The sequence below is a fragment of the Asterias rubens genome, chromosome 5 (assembly GCF_902459465.1).
Source record: "Asterias rubens chromosome 5, eAstRub1.3, whole genome shotgun sequence".
In the NCBI taxonomy this organism is placed as follows: domain Eukaryota; kingdom Metazoa; phylum Echinodermata; class Asteroidea; order Forcipulatida; family Asteriidae; genus Asterias; species Asterias rubens.
Genome location: NC_047066.1, coordinates 21374009 through 21389061, shown reverse-complemented (window position 1 = coordinate 21389061; position 15053 = coordinate 21374009). Strand labels below are relative to the sequence as shown.

The following is a 15053-nucleotide window of genomic DNA, read 5'->3' as shown; positions in this document are numbered from 1 at the left end:
TAGTGTTTTGTATCAATTTTAGAAACTATGGCCCTTTTTGAATCCACCGCTTCGGCTTCGGATTCGACTTCAGGCTCCGTCTGAAGCCCTGAGCACGTACCTTTATCATTTGCAAGAAATTTCAAAACAACCGCGGGGCCAAGCTATAACCTGAGCCGTGGTTTCGAAAAGGGCCTATTTTTACTTTCGGACTAAAAAAGGGTCCACTATTTGACAAGTGCGCCCTCAATGTTTCCAGATAGACTCTGCCCCCACCCCCCCCCCCCCCTGCCAAATAATTACGCGCGGAACTATAATAATGTGATCGCAGAAAGTCTGTAATGTTTACATCGTCCGTGGTTGATTAGGTGTGTGATCGCGTGCGGCAAGTTCTTGGTCTGAGTGTTGGTGTTTACCCTCATTCACTCTTGTTGGATCCTTCTTCGAAACATTCCATGATTTCGATCGATGTGACTTAGTGAGCTGAAGAATCTGTGAGTATAATATTTTTGGCATGTTTGTCAAATTAGATTGAAATTTATTAAATTTTTTGTGTAGATCGTTAAGGGGGCCAGACTGGAGTGTGGGTGCGTTCGTTGGGCTAGACCCTGCCGTTGTTTCAACACATCTGGCCCGTCAAGGTCACACGGTGTAGCGCTGGTTCATGAAAGGGCACAACTAACGGCAACTAAATAGCGTGCGACAATAATCAGTAGGCCTAGACATTCATTTTGTTTGTGTGATTGTTGAGTTCTCTTGGCTGTGTGATTAGAATCACCGAGATATTAAATAGGAGGCAAAATGTTGGTACGATTTAATCCACAAAGCAACCACTTTTTCACGCAGATTGGGGTTGTTTCCCAATGTATCAACACTATAGTCTAATAGAACTGCAACAAAATAAATAAACTTTTGCTCATCGGTGAATTTTGTTTGGGAGGTAATAACTTTACGGGGAGGCCCTCTTTTTGTGTAGTAGGCACATCACAGCTGGCCAGGCAAAACTGCAGTTTGCATTTGACTGGTAGGCTATATTATTTATGGGTCTTTAATATTTTAATTTGTAATATAATCTGCCATTGAGATACTTCTACATGTTCTAGAAACTATAAGGCTCACTACCCCGTGAGCGGGGGAGCTTTTAAGTTTATAGAAGTAGGCTTACTGTTGAGGTAACTTTTTTTTAAAACCAAATACATTGTCTATGTGTAAAGTAGAAAAATACTTGTCCATCGGGCAGGTTGGTTAATACAAAAATTGTTATTTGTTTTTTTAAAGATGTTTATTTGTCATGGAACTTCATTTTCAACGGCCCAGATTACAATGGGGGAGGGGCGTAAACATCAGATGTTGGGGGAGGGGGTATGCCACTTCTTTGGAAGTACAGAAAAAATGGAACTTGTTCACGTTTTGAATGGATGGGAAAGTCCAGGATATAAAGTTGTATTTGTTGGTCTATAACTTCCTTCTGGTGTACTCCTAAACTTGACTGATTTCCTCAATTGAACTAGTCTTTTTTTGGTAGATGAAACGGTCAAACATTCCTTCATCGAGTTGACCAGATATTTTAAGACGAAAATGGACACTCAAGTTTTCACTTCTCAGTTTTGTTTATATAATATTTTACTTTATTGAATCATGTGCAAAGAGCACAAAAACCCCAAGCCCCTTAAATATAAACAGCAAACTGTTAGGCCTAAACTAATCGAAGAAAATGTTTTACAATAAAAAAGTAATTGTTTAAGTAGAAAGAACTTCCGTCTACTAGTCACAAAGGCCTGCATCTAATTATCAGCCATTGTTAAATCCTCACTTTTCTGGTAATTTCTTATTTCTCAACCATGGAGGTTCCAACCTTGTTTCGTTTCCTTCTATTTGTGTTTTACACAATAGGAAGCTACACAAGCTTGAATAGCTCACAGTACATTGTAGAATCTGTACGACACAGTACAAATGGAATCTGTAGTAATCACATTGCAGATTGCACTATGGACTTATTTGGCGTTACGAATAGTTATGGTCAGTTAATGAAGTGCACAATGGGAGCTAAACCCTGAACTTGACTTATCAGTGCGTCACTTCTTTATGGTCTCCGTTCACCCTCTATTTAGCTATCGACTATCTATAAATATGGCATAAGTTTGTTATTTTCCCTCAAATCATTTACAGGCCGGTATACTTTATTTTGGAAAGGGCAAGGGCACCAAGAACACCCTATGGCAAAATTGTAAATTTTGTAATGGATTATTTCAAGGGCACCAAGGCAATGGCCACTGGGCATGGAGGCAATCACCTTTGTTGCCTCTGTGAAGTATCAGGCCTGCATTGCATCTTTCAAAGGCACTGCGTCTTGATTAAGGGTGTAATGCATAGAGCATTATAAGGTGTGCGCATGCGTGCACACTTTTTCTTTTCCTTTACATAAATATGCAAGGAATAAAGGAATAAGATGGCTCCCAACAAGACAGAAAATGCATTTGAATATACATTTTTCTAAAGACTTTAGATTTTCCAATGGAAAGTGCCAAAATCGCCCTGCTCTCTCAAATATGACATTCCAGGCCTGATTTTAAAATGCTACATGGTTGTTGCTAGAAATACCCTAAAAGATCATTTTCCCATCGCATGCAGAGTTTAACCTTCATATAAAGACTTATGAATGACAGAACAACCGATCAAACTTTAAAGGCAGAGGACACTATTGGTAATTACTCAAAATAATTAATACATAAAACCTTTCTTGGTAACGAGTAATGGGGAGAGGTTGATAGTATACTAAAAACGTTGTGAGAAACTGCTACCTTTTTAAATAATGCAGTTTTTCGAGAAAGAAGTAATTTTCCACGAATTTGATTTTGAGACCTCAGATTTAGAATTTGAGGTCTAAGGGTAGTTTTTCTTAAAACACAATTTTGCACATTAATTGCTAACACCCTTTCCGGTTAATCTTACGTCCTTTTTCCTGTATACACCATGATTTCCTATGACTGTTAAGCTGTCAAGGATCCAAGGAAGTATATCAGTTCCGGGCAGGATAACATTATTGGTTGTGTCTGGACTGATTTTGTCCATTAAAATAAACCTCACCCATTTTAAAGTTCAGTTCCCCAGTTAAAGTTGTGCAAAAGTTACACTTGAAACACTTTTTTATTATTATGAACATACATACACAAAATGCGATTGAACAAAAAATCCAACTATGAAGAAGAAAATAAGTTAAGATGGAAAATAATAATAAAGGCCATTTATAATGTGCCATGTCTGTCTAAAATACACTCTTGGTGCAGGAGAGATGCAAAAGCAAGTGGGTCTACAATGAGTAAAATAGATGAATTTGAAGCACCCTGGCCAGGTATTGAATTTTAAACTTGGCCCAGTGAATGTTGCACTAGAGGGCAGGCCAGCCAGTGGCCATTGATTTTAGCCCTGGGCCAGTAAACTCATGATTGGTGGATAGGTCAATCCCCTTTGGGTGTTTTTCAGTTGAATAACTGATTCCTTTTTGTGTAATATCTTTACAGAAAGAAATGATGCTCAAACGTTGAGTCTTGCAAACTCATGTCCATTGAGTATCAAAATAACCAACAACACAAATGAGATAATTACTTATTCTCTTATAGAACTTGTTCAAATATTTTTGTTTAAACATAGTCTGGTATTGTGAAACAATTTCTGATCCAGTAAACATTCTTAAAGACAGTGGACACTATTGGTAATTGTCAAAGACCAGTCTTCTCCCTTAATATATCTAAAAAATATGCATAGAATAACAAACCTGTGAAAATTTGAGCTCAATTGGTCGTCGAAGTTGCGAGATAATAATGAAAGAAAAAAACACCCTTGTCACACGAAGTTGTGTGCTTTCAGATGCTCGATTTCGAGACCTCAAATTCTAAACTTGAGGTCTCGAAATCAAATTCGTGGAAAATTACTTCTTTCTCGAAAACTACGTTACTTCAGAGGGAGCCGTTTCTCACAATGTTTTATACTATCAACCTCTCCCAATTACTCGTTACCAAGTGAGGTTTTATTCTGATAACTATTTTGAGTAATTACCAATAGTGTCCACTGCCTTTAACAACAACCCCTGTGGTCTTGTGTATTAACCTTTATTGCAAAGCAAAGGGTGATGTCACCACTATGACAATACTGACATCTCATCTAAAGGTACATGTAATTCTTAAGGCTTTGTGAAATCGAACCCAGGCCCCACACAGCAAGAACACAAGCCACAAACTACTATCCCAAACCTGCGTTGAATCATTCCTTCCCAGTGTAGCATAATAGCCCTTTCAAATTCACAAATGCCCGCTAGATACTTGAGGCAATTATCTTCTAGATGGAAGGTATTTTTATGACAGTAATTAATTAGGAATATCAATGGTGCTGGGTTTGAAGGTTTCCTTTTGATGACTGGATTGAAGTCTAAATTACCTGCAGCTGTAAAAATGTGAGAGCATTAACAAGCCTGTAGATTAACTTACTGTAGATCATGAGAACCTTCAAGAGAAAGTCCTTACCCTTCGATGAGACTTTAGCCAAGTTTCCATTGGACTTTTGTTGTCAAGAGTGGCCCAACTTTTCTGTAGAATGACATAACTAAATCCAATGGGGACGCACGATAAACTGAACTCCCTGTCATTTTCCACAAACATGATGTAAAACTAACAGGCTGAAAGAGGTCGCGGAAGACATCCGCGCAGCCATAGTTGCTTATCAGGGCCGCTAAAAAGACCAATGAGAACAGCTTTGCGCTGTAAACCAACTTGAACCACGCTGTAAAATGCTGTTTAAGTCCAGATGGGAACGTACAGTAGAATTACACTAAAGCCAGTCACAGAAACTTCACACGTGGCAGCTGGAGAAAAAGTCCAAAGTCCAATGGGAACATGACTTTAGAGAAAGTCCTTCCCCTTTGAATGAGATTATAGACCCAGCTGTTACATAACACAAGGAGAGCAGAAATTCCTCCGGTTGAATTTGCATTTTGAAAAATAATTTGTTTCAATTTGTGTAAATGTTGTGTGCCTTATTTTATGCATGAAATAAATGAGTCATCAGACAACACTGTTTTGAAATCATTACAACAAATATGTGGAAATTCCTGTAAAAATACATATTGATCAAAAATACTTGTACAAATACTGTGTAGCGAGCCCCTCTATTTCTGATGGAAACTATGTGGGATATCAAGCACTAAACCACAGTGGAAACTGACTGTGTGGATAAACAAAATTGACTAGAGCAGGATTTGAACCCAGCAATAGATTATTGTCCAGTAAAACATTTGAGCTATACACAAGCCTTGTAGACTTGTGGAATTTTACCCAAATTGGAGCTTTGTACTGTGATGTAAATCACTCATGTTACAAGGCTTGCCACCTCATAAATTATGAGTGTTGTATTCACAGGTTTGTTATTAGCAGGAAAAAAACAACTTCATGCACCAATGAGAACATATTATAATAAAAACATTTCTAATTATGACAGATACAATCGTTCATAGAAATTGCTTAAATGACCATGTCGTCGTTAATATAATAATAATAATAATAAACTACAGCATTTATAAGGCGCACTTTACTGAAAAGGAGAAACATTCAAAGGCGCCGGTCAAGTTTTGTCAAGATGTTGGAAAGCAAGCAAGAATAAGTGTGTTTTGAGTTTGTTCTGGAAGAGAGTGATGTTGTGTATTTGTCTGAGGTAATCCGGAAGTGAGTTCCAGAGTCTTGGTGCTATGTTGGAGTAAGCCCTGTCCCCATAACTGACCAGGCGAGTCGAGTCGAATATACCAATGTTCTGCAACACTGCGCTACAAAATATGACACTCAAACATATGGACGATATCCTCACACAAGATGTTCTTGTTTTTATTATACCCTCAGCTTACAACGGGCAGGGGATCAGTGACAGTTCTTATTTGTGTAATTTATTATTTACTGCCACAAAAATAAAACTTGATTGAAATAGTTTGTGACCAAAAAGTATTGTTGGTTAGTTATAGCCACTGTGGACACCTTTTATAAAGGTCAAAGACCAGTCTTCTCACTTGGTGTATCCTCTGTCCTTACTCTATGGTGTATCACAACATACATGAAATAACAAACCTGGGAAAAAACACCCTTGTCGCCCAAGTTGTGTGCTTTCAGATGCTTGAACTTGAGACCTCAGCTGAGGTCAGTTCAAATATTTTAGTGAGAAATTACTTCTTTCTCAAAAACTACATTACTCCAGTTTCTCACAATATTTTATACTATCAACAGCTCTCCATTGCTTGTTAGCTTTTATGCCAACAATTATTTTGAATAATTACAATTAATGTCCAGTGCCTTTGAGCAGCTCCGTGAAACGTGACCTGTTTGATGACAAGTGTCCAACACTTTGTAAGAAAATCCGCTTTGTGGTTTTAGGTAAAATTAATCAATTTTTTTTCCCAGGAGGTTTCAACCCATACATAGTCAGCACCAAAGGTACATCAATATTCCATGTCTGTATCCTGGATAAAATTGATTTGACACACTTTACTAAAATTGCACCATACATGTAGTTTATATAATGAATACTAAGATCTATTTTGGGTTTAACTTTTGTTTCCCTAATCAAGAGGCTGGAACAAGCTTACCTTCCAGCAATTTTGAGATGCCTGTTGTTGGATATTCTGAAGCACTGTAATATAAAAACATGGATTTGTTATTTTTTCTGCTGGAAATTTAAAAACAGGGTTTTAAAATTCTGGGCTGTCTCCAACTTGTTGAGAATAAAGAGGCGGGAACAAAGGGCTCCTAAGACATTAAAGCTTTCTTTAAAGACATTGTCTATACGATGTGATTGAAGTACCCGTATATTACAAGGATGGATGCAGGAGCCATAGAAACATATTGTGGGCCTATTGTTTATACTCTAAATTCAGTTCCTTTTTGTGTTATCAAAACCCAGTTGTGGTTGGCCTTAATTGCATTTGCTGGTTCGTGTGTATTAAAGTGCTACATTATGTAGAGTGTCTTTTGTAAACCAAGCATGTGTCTAGCCTGTTGGATAGTATGGTTGTTTCCCACGATGTCGTGTATAAGAAAATACAAGGAGAAGCACTTTGCACTAAGTGCTTAAAATAGAAGCTATGTACATGGATCTGTGAAAAAACGTGTCGTTTTTTAACGAACTTAGCACATATGTTCATGTCCATGTTCATGTCATTTAATTTATACATGCACGGTGCACTGACGTTACTAGTGCAGTTTGGCACATCGATGGCGAACTTGGAAGTGTGGCATGAATAATGACGTTTAAGGGCAAAGTGCTATAAAAGTACAATTGCATTATGTTCGTACACTGACAGTAGTCTAGTACTCGATTGAGGTCCAGCTGAAGGGTTAATCCTACGCTAAGGGATTAGTTAAAAGCAAACAACTTCCAGGTGCATTGTTACGCCTGTGTTAAAAGAAGCAATTATAGTTACATGCCTTGCTCCAGGACACAAGTGTCATGACCGGGATTTGAACCCACACAATTATGATTCAACCATCAGAAGGAGTCCACATTGGACCGCTCATCCACAACACACCATAGAAACAAAAAACAAGAGGTAGACCTCAAGACATGATGACAACTTTGTTAGCCAGGTCTCACCTTGCCAGTTTATTTTGCCTGATTGCATGTTTATTGTGTTGGTGTTGGAGGAATTTCCTTAATGTGACTTCCCTCATCCCTCAAGTACTGCAAGTAAATAAGACTGAAAGTTGTTTTCCAGCCTTTGGCTAGCCTCATCCCTCCTGCATTTCTCCCTTGGTCTATTCCATTATTAAGTGCTATTCACACGACAGCAATTTAACTGAGGTCCCTTGCTTAATTTTAGCATGGTTGTAAAATGTAGCAATGTTTGACAAGATTTTGCAAGAGAACTTGGACAGTAGAACAAATTGTTGTCCTTAACACGAGGTACAACCACGCTACAACTTAGCAAGGGACCCTTGCTAAATTGCTCTCGTGTGAAAGTGGCTTTAGTGTGTTCGGAGCAGTAGGTTTGCTTGATCATGTGAGATACATCAGTGTCTGGTGACAGGGAGCAAGCTTCCCCCATGGTTTCACCACGGAGGTTTCACCACCAAGTTTACTGAAGTTGTACCTTCTGGTATGTCTGAAGATAGTTCTAATTGCACCTCTACAGCTGTGTCATTGAAAGATAACAACAAAATTTGTTTTATTTTGTGAAGTGCAGTGCTGGCTAGAAATGTAGAGACTTCCGGCTATATATTAAGATGCCATTAGCTGTATCTCTCTAAATGTGTTGTAACTTTTGTTATCATGCTGCCTATGAATCAGCATTCAATTACCAAAAAAAACAATCTACCACGCAACTTAAGCAATTCACCATAAAATTAGGCCCCATCTGCGATTGGAAGGTCTGGCGTCACCTTTTCAATAATTTGATGACACTCTGCTTCTTCATGGCTGACTCCCAGTCTTAATGAGACCAAGACTCTTATTACCTTGATAGAGGTGTTGATTCTACAGTATGTCATTTATAGAGAAGGAACCTTAGTCTTAGTCTTTAGAGTGCTACTTGATGGATGCTAATAAAGCTTGTTATTATTTATACTCGCAGAGCGAAATGCTGACTGGCATTTGAAACGGAAATTCTTATAGAAGAGTGTGTACATTACAATATTGACTTTTGGGTGATGTTTGTTGATTAGTTTGTTGAAGAGAAACCTTAATTAAAGTCTGTTATCATAGGCCTTTATTGCTTTTTAGAATGCCTGTAGTATCAGGGCTCAATTGTTTTTAGTCAGTTGAGCAAGAGGTTGTCTTCAGCCGTCGCCTTCTCAGGAAGTGATGGTCGTCTTCCACACATCCCGGTTCAGCATCAGCGTTCTAAGCTCAGTTGTTTCTTGTTGTGTTGCGTCCTTCTTGGGTCCTCTAATTGATTAATCAGAAAACATTACTTTTGGTATTTTTCAGCTTAGCGGAAATAAGCATCGACCAATTTCATGGAGCACAACCAAATTAAGTGTTATTGTGTAGGATTGAAACAATTGAACAGATCCAGAAACCAAAGATATTTTTGCCTCTAAACCCTTTCTCCTCAGCGGATTTTCTGTGCTAAGCAACATTTTATGCATACATGTACACAGTACAAAGTTAGACCTTGCCTGGTTATCAAATGCATGATGTATACAAAATGCTTAAGTACATGTACATAATAGACACTCAAGGTGTGCCATTTGAGCTTGGAGTTTAGAATTCACGCTCTAAGGCAGAGGCCTGAACAAACAAGCACTTGGACCAACAATGGGAAAAAGTCTAGAATCTGTGTAAAAAAATGTTGACATAAATCACTTCCAGAAACGTTCTCCATTGAAATTGTTGACATTTCCTGGAGTGCCTCGAGGAAAGGAATGTTTTCTGCTTGAGGGAAAAGCAAAAACATTCCAGTTTAATTCCCTTATTCCTTTTTTTAATGTAATTTTCTTTTTCTTGGGTGTAAAGTTTTCCCATATGTTCTCATTTATGATTTATAGTTGACAGGACTTGAATAAGATAAGAAATTAATTTGTTAGGTAAAAGTGTGCTTGGGGCACAGATAATTAGTGTCCTGTTCATGTAATTTAATTTCAGATAGTGCAAACAAACCATTAATTCCTAATAAATTTCAAGGTCTGTTCTTATCATAGATTTTTCCATATTTTTAAATTAGTTTTCAAGGGAAACGAATCAATCAAATTCTACAAGCGAAATTGGTTTGCTCACTGAAAATTACTAAACAAAAGGTTGACACAAAACACTTGACATCATTGTCGTAACTGTCTCTCAAAGCCAGATTTATACTTCCTGCGAATGCGAAGCGAAATTGGCGTGAACGTGACATCAGGACTCTGTTTTCGCTGCGAATATTCCCAAGAGTTGAGCAACTGCGGCAAATTATTTGTTGCGAATTTGTGACGTCCACATTTGCTTTAATTCCTATTTGCAGGAAGTATGAATCGGGCTTAAGTATGAGGAATTCAAATTTAACTGGTAATTTGTAACTAACTGCATCATTGCAGTACAAGATGTTATTCAAGTAACTCTGCAAATGGCTTATTGGAAGCTAAAGTCAATAACGTAAAGCCACTAAACAATTCCATGAATTTAGGCCACCCATTGCAGACCGGAAAACCCTTTTCACAGGCTTGTCATTTCTCAGGATTTTCTTTTAAGCCTTCCGTGTTTCTTGAAACCAAAAGAAAAAAAGAAATTGTCAACAATGCGTCCGAAACAGTACCTTTTGTATTTGTGTTGGTGCTCATGCATTTTCTTTTGAAACCTCTGTAAGCCTTCCGTGTTTCTTGAAAACCGAAGGGAGAACGAAATAGTCAACAATGTGTCCAAACCAGTCCTTTTGTATTTCTAATGGTGCACAGATTCGGTAAACCTTTTGAACAAAGCCGGTGATAAAGGTTTTGGTAAAGTGTTCCACTAGAAAGGTGCAGCAGAAAAAATTATCTTTCATCTTTTGGCTCGGGGGTTTCCCTAATGATGTGTTTCTGATCTCATAAGCCCTTCTTGTTCCGTGTAATTGGTCGCTAGCCGTGAGGATGTAAAAAGTCTTCTACGGGGATTTAAACTAACCCAGAGGCCTAGAGGTTTCCTTTCACACTCTCAGGCCTGCACACTCTAGTCCTGGGAAGGGTGAACTTTTACCCGGATTAAGTCAGTTTCTGGTTCGTTGATCTGGAGAATGTTTAGCCCTGAAAAGTGTAGTGTGAACTCTCCATTTAATCCGTAAAATCTCTGTGTTAAAGGCACTGTACACAGTTGGTAATTGTTAAAGACCATTGTTCTCACTTGGTGTATCCCATCATATGCATAAAATAACAAGGCTGTGAAAATTTGAGCTCAATTGGTCATCGAAGTTGCGAGAAAATGATGAAAGAAAAAACACCCTTGTTGGACGAATTCGTGTGCTCTCAGATAGGAATAAAAGACTTCTAGCTAGAAGTCTTTTAATATTTTAGTGAGAAAATTACCTCTTTCTCAAAAAACTTCATTACTTCAGAGGGAGTCGTTTCCCACAATGTTTTATACGACCAACAGCTCTCCAATGCTCATTACCAAGTCAGTTTTTAAGTTAATATTTGTTTTGAGTAATTACCAAACGTGTACCTTCCCCTTTAGGGAAATTTAAAGTGTATGTGTGAAAGGGGCTATCGACTCCGGTAGGAACAATAAAGTTAAAGTCTGCCTGTACGGTAGTATAGGACCCTTTAAATCATGTTCCCGTTGGCCTTTTTTTGAAGTACTTCAATTTTTCTGTATAATTGCAAAACTAAATCCAATGGGGACGCAAGGTAAACTGTGCCCTCCGTGTCAACTTACCGCAACCGCGTTGAAAACTAACAAGTCGCAAGAGGTCACGGAAGACTCGTGCGCAGCTAGGGTAGCTTATAAGGGCCGCTTAAAGTACAATGGGAACAGCTCTGTGCTGTAAACCTAGCACGACCATGCTGCAGAAACGCTATGCAAACATCGTGGAATATATAAGTCCAGGTGGGAACGCACGGTAGAATTACACCAAAGACAGTTCTGTTCTACCTCCATGGTTGCTGTAACTTTCCGCATGGCATCAGAAGAAAAAGTCCAATCGGGGCACAGCTTTAACTCGTACACCAGGGGGACCCAGACCCACTCACAATATTTTTCTGAAATATTTACATCCATCCAATCTCATGAGTAATTTCTAGGTAACCAGGATTTCTGATTTTGTTTGCTGTAGTAAATCTTGTTATTGATTGATGGCTCGGTGGTGCCTGGTGAGTCACTTAAGATTCTTGAATATGACATCATATTATCAGGAAGGACACTTCCCAGGATGTCTGGCACCACTGACTTCAAACCAACAAAGTTTTTATTAGAGCATTCGCACTACATCGGTAAACAGTACCGCCAAAAGCCCACACTTCGGGTATCACAACTTATATATAAAATAACAAATCTGTGAAATTTTAGGGCTCAATCGGTCATCGGAGTCAGGGGAAAATAACAGGAAAACCCACCCTTTTTTTTTTAAATTAACCCGTTATTCTCGATATCGAGAATTGATAATTGTTTCAATGTTTCTCAAAAAGTAAAGAATTTCATTGAATAATAGTTCACGGGAAGTCTTTCACCATTACATTACCTTCTGTAAACCCTGTAAGTTATTTGTTTATCTGTGAACTTTTAATTTTTTGTTCTGTTCAGAAAGTGTCTACTGCCTTCAAACAAATTGCTGGATTTTGTGGTCATGCCAATTTTAGGAAACCCAGCAGGCATCCTGTTACTACAAGTAACCACAAAATTTAATAATATATTAGAAGGTTTGTTTTCTTAGATGGCTTCTGAAATCCTCCTTCTGGTTTTGGAATATTTTATGATAAGGAAGCCATACAGAAAGGAACTTATTTCAAAAAGGACAGTTGATGTCTTTAAAGGGAAAGTTTGTTGATTTCTTTCAAGCTTGTCCTTCACTTTTCCGATACTGTCCATCACTACCAGCAGGACAGTTAGCTTGTCATTTCCCTTTTTTCTCTATTGTCTTGATCTTTACTTTGGTATCTCTTCAAAATTTTCCCACAGACTTTCCAATGTATGCCCTTTGCAAAATGAAAAAAAGCTGTACCCTTACAATGAAATACAGGCCTGACAATGTGATAAATGTGCATCCAAACTATCCATGCATGAAATAATGAGAAGGCTAAAGTGAAAAATGGACACCTCACATTATGTTTACTTACACGCATGAGCCTCCAAAAACTCATTACGACACTGGACAGTTATTCTGGGGCCCTGGTCTCTGTTGCCCTGGCCTTGGCCTTGGTGCCCCTTAAAAATTGTCCCTTACTTTAACATTTCCGACGTTGTGCCCTTTCAACTATGACATTCCAGGCGTGACAGAGTGACAAATTTGACTTGTGCATCTAAACTATCCATGCATGAAATAATATGAAAGCTGAAGTGAAAAAAGGACACCTCTTATTATGTTTCGTTACACGAAAAATTCGCCGGAAACTCATTACAGCAGGTCTGGAGGTACACTGGCGCCCTGGTCTCTGTTGCCCTGGTCTATGGCCCTGGTGCCCCTTCAAAAACGTCCCTTACTTTAAGATTTTCAATGTATGCCCTTCCAAAGATGAAACTCCAGGCATAACAAAGTGACAATTTGACTTGTGCATCCAAACTATTCATGCATGAAATAATGAGAAAGCTGAAATGAAAAATGGACACCTCACATTATGTTCAATAACATGCTTGAGCGCCCAGAGACACATCATACTGCAGGCTGGACCTGCAGTTACACAGGGGCCATGGTCTATGTTGCCCTGGTCTTGGCCTTGGTGCCACTTAAAAAATTTCCCTTACTTTAAGATATACAATTAGTGCCCTATCAAAGATGACATTCCAGGCATGACAGAGTGATAAATTTGACTTGTGCATCCAAACTACCCATGCATGGAATAATGAGAAAGCTTAATGGAAAAATGGACACCTCCACATTATGTTTAATTACACGCATGAGCGCTCAGAAACTGAACGGAAAGTACAAGCTCTGTCTACTTGAGATGGGATTATTCACGTCTGACCTTTTTGGCGTGATGGCACCAGCATCTAATTGGTGTAATGCGATGACATCTTGACTTTCAAAAATATTGATTTCAATTTTGAAAATGGAATAATATCTTGGGGATGTTGTATTCAGAAATGCGGTATCGTATGGTGCTTGTCTTATTCTCTAGCGGGACGATCAGGAGTATAGACGCTTTCTATTGACACAATTTGCCTGATGCCATCATCGCAATAGTCAATAATCTTGCCTGGTCATTTAGGAAATCAATGTCCCCTTGAACCGCTCTTGCTCAGATTGTTCACAATGTATATGAAATCTTTTGATACGGACCATCAAGCCCTTTCACTCCCGTAAGGAACTAGAATCTGCGCTTACATCAAGGATAGTTCTTGGGAAAGCAGGGATGTTTTGCCTGTGCGCGTTTGTACTGTAACTTATACTAGGTATGCTTCGCTTACACAGCTAGTGCAGATATTTGTTGCCTAGTAGACAGTAAGCGGAAAATGGTGACTGTAAGCGCAGAATTCGGCGAAAGTCAGAGCCATACATGTAGATCAGATATCATTCACACTTACATGGGAAGTACACATCGCTGATAGAAAATACTTCCTGTAGTGTGTAAAAGAATGTGCTAATGGGTGGGTTTATTGAGGTTATTGAGCAGGAATTTTCATCGAGGGTGTTGTGAGTTGGGCGGACTGACTGGAGTCATGTTGATGTGTGATATCTCCCAAGAGGAACTACGTGAGGTTGTCATTTCATCTGCCATGTTATTGGACCAGACTCACGAGTGAATCCCTAATGATAAATAAAAGATCCGGGTCGGTTATATTAGGGAGAGAATGATTATGCTGATGGTGGGTTTGAAAATATTAATAAAGCAGACAAGGTTGTCTCCATACTTAAGTCTGGTTTCTGATATTTTGCTCTGGGTAAAATTGCATGTCCTGATAAGTATTGAGAGCCCAGGATAGGCGTTTGAAAAAATTGTAGTTTTAAAATTAATGTCTGAATGAGAAATTATGTAAAAACTCCTGAACAAGAAAGAGATTAACATACAACCACCATACATGTATTGGCAAGATTCTTACTGATTCACAGATAAAACAGCACAAAAGACTGTTTATCGTTTCATTTAGTAAGTTACGATGTATGGATGTGTAAAATGCATTTCTTTAATCAGGTTAAGCGCTGTTTGTTTGAACTATACGAAGAGCATGACCTGCACACATCATCAACGTCCAACATCATGTCTCTGCTTACTGCGGAATTATGTGCTTATCGAACCCTGTAAAACCAAAGCTGCCAATTCTCCCTGACTCTGCAGAAAGTTATGTTGAGTGTACTTCAAATCAGAATATCTCCTTGATTGTTGTACAAATTCTCCCAGATTGCAAGATGCAAATCTTAGCAGGTAAAGCAAACAAATCTAGGACGATAAGCGCCAAATTTGTTGGTAAACAGAGCCATGAAATTTGACACAGACCCTTAA

The 15053-nt window shown here is 38.5% G+C and overlaps 1 protein-coding gene across 4 annotated transcripts in view; it reads left to right on the top strand.

The window, feature by feature from the left end:
* Positions 1-344: 344 nt before the first annotated feature.
* Positions 345-15053, top strand: part of LOC117290733 (alpha-2 adrenergic receptor-like) — a 46241-nt gene continuing 31532 nt past the window's right edge. For all 4 annotated transcript variants that reach the window (XM_033772274.1, XM_033772275.1, XM_033772277.1 and 1 more), the window contains exon 1: positions 345-473. The gene's annotated coding sequence lies outside the window, so the exon portion shown is untranslated. The remainder of the gene's footprint in view (positions 474-15053) is intronic.